The sequence below is a fragment of the Meleagris gallopavo genome, chromosome 8 (assembly GCF_000146605.3).
Source record: "Meleagris gallopavo isolate NT-WF06-2002-E0010 breed Aviagen turkey brand Nicholas breeding stock chromosome 8, Turkey_5.1, whole genome shotgun sequence".
NCBI lineage: Eukaryota > Metazoa > Chordata > Aves > Galliformes > Phasianidae > Meleagris > Meleagris gallopavo.
The window spans coordinates 6,236,443-6,243,669 of record NC_015018.2 but is presented as its reverse complement, the minus strand read 5'-3'; the positions used below and the strand labels follow the sequence as shown (position 1 = coordinate 6,243,669).

General features: G+C 39.9%; 1 long non-coding RNA gene across 2 annotated transcripts; it reads left to right on the top strand.

The window, feature by feature from the left end:
* Positions 1-12: 12 nt before the first annotated feature.
* On the top strand, positions 13-6,553 carry LOC104911893. Of its 2 annotated transcripts, none has more exons than XR_794250.2 (4): positions 13-2,094; positions 2,199-2,416; positions 3,696-3,914; positions 5,044-6,553. It is a non-coding gene; the product is annotated as an uncharacterized LOC104911893 (long non-coding RNA). The 2 variants fall into 2 exon arrangements; XR_794249.2 differs by having other exon boundaries at positions 2,222-2,416; positions 5,044-6,552.
* The last annotated feature ends 674 nt before the right edge of the window (positions 6,554-7,227 follow it).

Sequence of the window (7,227 nt, the reverse complement as noted above, 5' to 3'; positions counted from 1 at the left end):
GTAGCACTTTGGTGTGTATGCTCAAGGCTCTGGGCCTCAGAGCAGCCCCCATTGGGATCAGGACACATCAGAGCACCAAGGACACATTGACTCACTCACCTCTTGCACTTTTAGAAATAGAGTTGCAGTTAAGGTACGTGCTGATGTCAAACACAATGAAACCATTACGGTGTTGCGAGTCGCCTGAGTGTTCTTTTGAATTTAATTATTTAAATGACCTACTATTGTTTTTAAATTAAATTTTTAAGCTTGCTAAATGGCTGCCATCCTGGGTTAGTTGTTACAGTATTGTGATTGGTGTTGACAGAAATGGAGTTGATGCAAGCATTGGGGGGATCTCGACACTCTGCTTTCTGAGCACTGTATGGGCCAGCCCTGCACTCGTGTGCATGGGCACTGCTTGGAGACTTGTAGCTTGAGCTGCTGGAGCCAGCTAAGGCCTCACAGCCAGGGTTGCCATGCCTTGTGCACAAAAACACAAAAAAATGCAGCATGGCAACCCCCTTTTAAGGACCACAGCTCTTCTTACCCCATGTGCAAGTCCAAGATGAATGGCCTACCTGCCACAGGCACACAGAGAAAAGCTCTGCTATTTTTTCTTGTAGACAGACAAAGCTTAGCCAAAAATAGAGCTAACAGTGTTTAGTTCAGCCACTAGAAATACAGACCCATGCAAGTGTCAAATGCACGTCTTCCCTGTAGTTCTGGACAGTGGAACCAATGATAACGCCTTTTGTTGTTTGTAACATCAGAGCATGCAAGTCAGCAGGATTTAATCAAACATTTTCACATAACTTTATAATTAGGACAAAATAATGCATGAATTCTTTTTCAACGCTACTGACGTCTGTTGCTCAGCATTGCTAGTGTTTGATTTATTTCAGATTATTTTATTTTAAATGTCACGTACCCCTGGTGTAGAAGAGATGACTCTCAATAAAAGTCCAGGATTGAGCTGCTCCTTTCATTATAATAATTGTATTTACAAAGGGGCAGCAGGTTCCTCTCATATGGAGGAATTTAATCTGCTCTGCTGTTAGCAATGTCCCAAATTTATTTTATTTTTTCACCTAGTGAGTAGGTTAAAAAGTAAGAAGACAGCATTCTCCCCAGGAGAGAGATTCTCCCCAGGCAGAATATGTATTTTAAAGTGACTGCCGTCAGTGTGATGCGGTGATAGACCTTCATCCCTAATGCAAGTGCTGGCAGCAGCCAAGGCATCATTTACTAGAATATATCCGAGGCTGACTTTTTGTAGCTTTTTGTAGCAATCTGAGTTCAATTCAAACCATAATCAGCTAATCACTGGCAATTTTCAGATATGAGTCAAGCTAATTTCAAGACAATCAGCCTTAGATAGTTTCATTGAACAGCCCTGGAGATGATGTTTATGTTGATGTCCATTAGTATTGCAACTGACAGTAATGCGTGCTCTGCAAAAAGGAAAACAACCAAAAAATTAAACCTTCTCTGGAATGAACAACTAAAAGTCTGTAAGTCTGAAGAATAGGAAGTTTATTTCTACACACTGATGTTCCTCAGCAGGTGTTCTAACCCTAGAGTTGCTTTCATGCAAAGAGGCAGCATGTCATTTCAGGAATACTTAATTACCCTAATTTGAAAGCTTCTGTTCAGCACTGATTTTTCAAAACATGTGCTCTGTGGAAAAGCTGTGGAAACCAAAAAGATGGTCAGAATCTTGGCCACACTGTGTGGCTGTCACTTTTTTTTTAAGAGTTTTGATTCAAACCACCTGTGACTTTGCTGACATGCATCACCATGTTATATAAATGAGCCTTTAATGACCCTTACTTTCTTGATTTTATCTTTTTTCCCCCATTACTTGAATTTATTTTCTTTTCATAGACTATGGAGTTAGATATGTGTAACAGCTCATTTGCAGAGAAATATCCCCTACAAGACAGGAGGATACTGCCTCTAATCACACGGCTGAAGTGCAATGTTGTGAGACTGAAATGGACAACCGAACCATATGATCAGCCTTCTTTTATGAGAACACTATGTCAGTCAGTCAGTTTATGACCTGAAATTGGATGGGAAAAGTCTGATCCTGGCCCTGCTGAATGCAAAGAGGTACTTTCTGGCATCTATTTCAGAGGTGGGAAACCCTGAGGCCTGTTTCTTGAAGCACTATATGACAAGGTTATAGCAGTATTAACTTCACTAAGAAGTATTAGTTTCATTTTGCCATTCTGTTTAGGAGATACAGCTTTGGAGCTCCTGCCATCACATCCTCGACCTTTTGTGTGTCATTACCTTGAGACTGAAGTTTTGCTGTCCCTCCCCACCTCCTGCTGGGAGCTGAGCAGAGCAGCACTGCGGGCACCCAGTGCCCAGGTCCTTCCTATGTCAGAGGCCTCGGTGGGCTCAGCACATCTTTGCAGCAGCAAGCAAGGTGGGTGTTGAAGCACGTCTTACACACAGACCTGATGGTGATCCCCACAAAAAGAGGATCCTTTTATCAACTCTATTATTAATTATACAAGTTAGAAAATAGCAAACCCTGCAATTTTGCTAAGTATTCAGATTAAAAAAATACTTACTACAGCTCAGTCACCACTTCGTGCAGACTGAGATGAAACCATAACACTAAAGCCCATAATTCAGCTCCAGTGTGTCTGGCAATGTGACAATGAGTGCTTTATACTAAGCAACAGCAGACAGGAGACATTTGAACATCTGTCTCCCAGTTGGAGGCTGCATTACCTGTGATCATGGAGGAAGGGGGGACCTGCAGTAGTAAAAACCTTTGCTGTTCTTCTGTACTCTCTGTACAAGAGTAGTTGAATGGCAACCAGAATGTTAACACAGCTCAAATAGAATATGGATTAATAGAAAAGCACCAGAATGCCATTTCATTAATCAGTACTCCTTTACTTGAGGAATTAAATGCCACATCTTTGCTTCATTGTGTCAGATTGCCCCTCTGCTACCATGTCACACAGCAGCATGTAACAGAAATTAGTGGGAAGGTTCAAGCTCTACTGCCATACCACCAACATTTCGTTGGCCAGCATAATAAAATAAGAGGTACTGCTTTCAGAACAGCCCTTATATATAGTGTATTATATATATTACATACATACTATAAAGAAGTATGCAATATAAAGCAAGATGTATAACATACAAACTATGGAATATCATATATCATTGAATTATAAAATATTATTTTGCATAATAATGTGTGAAGCCACAACAGCTGCTTCCAAAAGGCACTCCTTTCTGACAGGGAGTGTGCTAACTTGAGCATGCCAGACAGTGGATTCAGAATACCTTTCCATGCAGATTTTGCACAGTAAAATCCAGCAGCATAAATATTCATGGACATCAAATACAAAAGATATTTGTGCAAAATGAATACATTTTAAAAGGGTTGTAAAATATTCATAGGAAATGTTTCTAGCAGGAACCTATAATAGGGGGCTCCAACTCTGGAAGTTACTGACACATCTCTCCTGCTTTGAGCACCTGGTTGCAGTGTACAGATCCTCAAACCCCTGGGACAGGGGTTCTGTCTAGATCTGCAAGGCACTTAAATAACTCCAATATAATGACCCAAAGACTTGGGTCATCAGGACAGAGTTGAACCATGGAAGTGGACTGTTCACCTATAGCAATGTAATTTCAAGGTCTGTGTAGCCCATTTGTTGGTATGATGACGCTTTGTTTTGCAGGGTCCCTCAGCACCAGCTCTGGAGGACACTGCCACCCTGGTGCCCTCTCTAAAGCTTAGCTGTAACCCCACCTATGCAGACTCTGATGCTATCTCTCAGCTCTGGGCTGCCAGAGCTCTGGTGCTTGTCACTGACTGATGCCATAGATGTGCTGCTATGTCTAACAGCAGCTGTCTTCTCATCCCATCTGGGACAGAGAAGTGCCCTACAGAAGACGAGGTAAGCAGAAGGATACAAACCTTTCTTTATCTGATTTTTTTTTCTGAGTAAGTTTAATGAGATCTACCTGGCTTAAGATTTCAAATACACTTTCCACTCTCCTTGCTTTCTTTTGTTATTATTATTATTGTTTGCATTTTTTGCATTTGAATATCAAGTTTTATTCTAAATGGTTTGCATGCATTTGTAGCAGTCAAAGGGCATTGTGTATGCAAGAACTTTGTATGTATCAGAGATGAGTCTTGACTAACAGAAGGGAGATCTTTGGCACATTTCCATGTGAGAAGTCCTCTAAGCTGAAAATGGCCAGAGGAGGGGAGAGTATACTAAGGGCAAATCCCTGTATACTTGTTCTGTACTTTGCCATACCAGACTGCATGGCCTTCTGGTACAGCGTGGTAGAGCTGCTCTGCTGGAAGTTTTTATACTCTCTCTGAAACTTGGCAAGAATGACCTCACTTTGGTGCTGTTATATGTTGAAGTCAGATATTCACTGAAAGAAATGTGGAACTTCTCTGAACAAAACAAACAGAAGAGCAGGAAATCAAAGTTTTGAAATTAGGAGGATTCGGTCCCACATTTAAACAACTGAACCTTGTTTGTTTGAGATGAGCATTGGCTTCCTCTCCAGAGCTGGTTATTGAGCAGAAGGTAATCATTCCAAAGGTGAGGTGCTGGATATCAATTTAGCTCCCTTCTGCACTGTAATTTCTTTGAAAAAGATGAAATAAAGTGTGTGTTGGATACGTACAAACACACCTAGTGCATCAATACTGTTATTAAATGATGCTTTCAAGTCATGGCAACAGCAGAGTCATAGAGGTCTTTTTTTCTAAGTCTGATGTATGGAATATCTCAGTTAAATGTATGCAATACTGGGTAAAGCACTTGGAGGGCTGTGAATAGGATAAAAACGGGCTGTGCACTTAGTATGATTCTAAAATAACATGTAGGGCACAGCTGAAAAGGAAGAGGCATAAGACTATGTGAGGAAATGGAAGGGAAGCGAAAGCCCAAGATGATGCAGCCTGGCTGCTCTGTGATCCTATGATTCATCCTGGTGATACATCCTTCTGAAAGACACAGCCTTGGAGCAGTTCTTGTGTTCATTAAATTATTCATGTTCCAGATGGCCACCCAAACACCTGGAAAGTCTACAACAAACTTCAGCTGTCTCCAAAGCAAAAGCTTCAACTTGGAGTGCTTCCGGGGTGACTGAGGAAGGGGTAACCAGAGACACAGTTGTCTTATATGTGCTCTTGGTTACCACAACTTGTTTACTACCACTTGGTGCCTTATGTCGAGATAACCTGTAAACACATTAGCAGGAGTCTAAATAACATTTAGGAAAAAAATATAGTATCCGCCTAGCTGCTGATCACTACAGCTTATAATTGTAAGTATACCTTCTCTCATCATTACAACAATCTGCTCAGTTGACGTCACAGTTAAGTCTCATCTATGTCAAATTATTTTCAATAATATAATCAAAAGGTTATCTGTGGATCAGACAAAAATTAATGAATAAAATGGTATTTGCACTGAGTTGGCTGAGTGCTGCTATAGAATGTCTTAGGTTGGAAGGTCATCTTAAAGTACTTCAAGAAAAAGTTTGTATGCTATAGGTGGCAGCTCATGCAGGCTTCTATCATAGTAAAAAAAGGACTGAATTTTCAGTACAACTGGTATTCCTGCAACCTTAGTCGTGATGTGTGGGAAGTCAGACTTTCCTAGCAAGGGACTACTTAGTGAAAAGCAATTTCCAAGTATGAGATTTTCTCTCTCAAATTCTGGTGAAATCTTTATACCTGACATCTACAAACACACGACTAAGCAATTGTTAACATGTACTGAGGTAACAGATCATAAGACAGAGAAGTAAGAGGTGAAAGTAGTAGTGTTTAAAGACATTATTCAGATCACAGTTCAAAGACAATCTGTTCTTTTGGCAAAGCCTTGTGCAGTAGGACTTGTAGGTAATACTTCTAGACAAAAACAGATCACCTTCAACACTGGTTTAACACTGGCAAATAACCAACAGCTCTATGCATCATCACCACTTCTCCTGTGGAGTTCAAACTGAAGGTAATTTGCAGTTATACTTCCCTCCTCCCTCACTCCTTTTTAATTTCAGGCCATTGCTGAAAGTATGCTCTTTGCTTTTCCTTGCAAATAAGCTAAATCTTGTCTCTTGCTTGCAATGATTATGCAGTATAAGTGTCAGTCAACTACAAGGATATTCATTTAGTTGCACATAATAGATATTTGGACAAATGAAACTGTACAGTTAATTATGACCAGGTGTGTTTTGATACAGCATTTAAGCCTTTGAATTATCCATTATGATTTTGCTCACGTTTTTACTCTAACACAGTAATTAGAAAAATCACAGATAGATAGGTACGTATACTGGTCAGTCTAGAGCCCTTCCTTCCTCCCTCTCTCCCACCTGACCCTACTCTATCTAACCTACTCTACCTGACAACATTCCCAACTATCAGACAAACTTCAAAGAATGAAATGCATGGATTTTTTTTTCTATTTTATGTATTTTCCTAATGTTTGAGACCACTGTAAAAAATCTTTCTAAGGAGAAGGATTAATGTTGTAAAAACAACTTCCTTAAAAAAAAAATTAAAAAAATTACAATATATTTAACCTTGGGGAATTTACTTTGCTGAACTGTAGTGCCAAAAGTTTCATCTGCCTATGACGTACACAGCCACAGTTTGCAAGCATTACTCTCAACCATGCCTACCTACCACTACTTCAAGGACAACTCATGGGTATTCCCCTTTAACACAGCAGCTCTTTTTTATTTATGTGTTTAACTGTGAAGACATTTGACTACCTCTCTCCCTGCCACAGACTTTGAAAACCAACCCACACGAATGTATTTCAGTGCCCTCACTTTCCCTTTTTTTCTTCTGTCCTTTGCTTTTTCTCTTGCTTTCCCATTATCCACCTCCCCAGCAATAATTTGCAGTACATTTCTTTGCTTTTCTTTCCAGCACAGTGGATGTCTACTTTAAATGCCACCTTGTTTAAAGATAAGAAAAATGAAAAGAAAAATTGCCACAGAACAAACTATTCTTCCAGTCCAAATATAAAAAAAAAGCCATCTTTTTTTTAGGTCATGTGTCATTTTTATGATTTCTTTCTCTCTCAATGACTGTGAGGCAATGAGAAGAGGCCAGAAATTACTTTTTTTGTTCCCCCTAAAAAATACATATTCAGAGCTTTTACTAACCCAATTTCTCCAACATTGACTCATCCATGACCATACTACAGGAGAGCCCCAATTACCTAATGT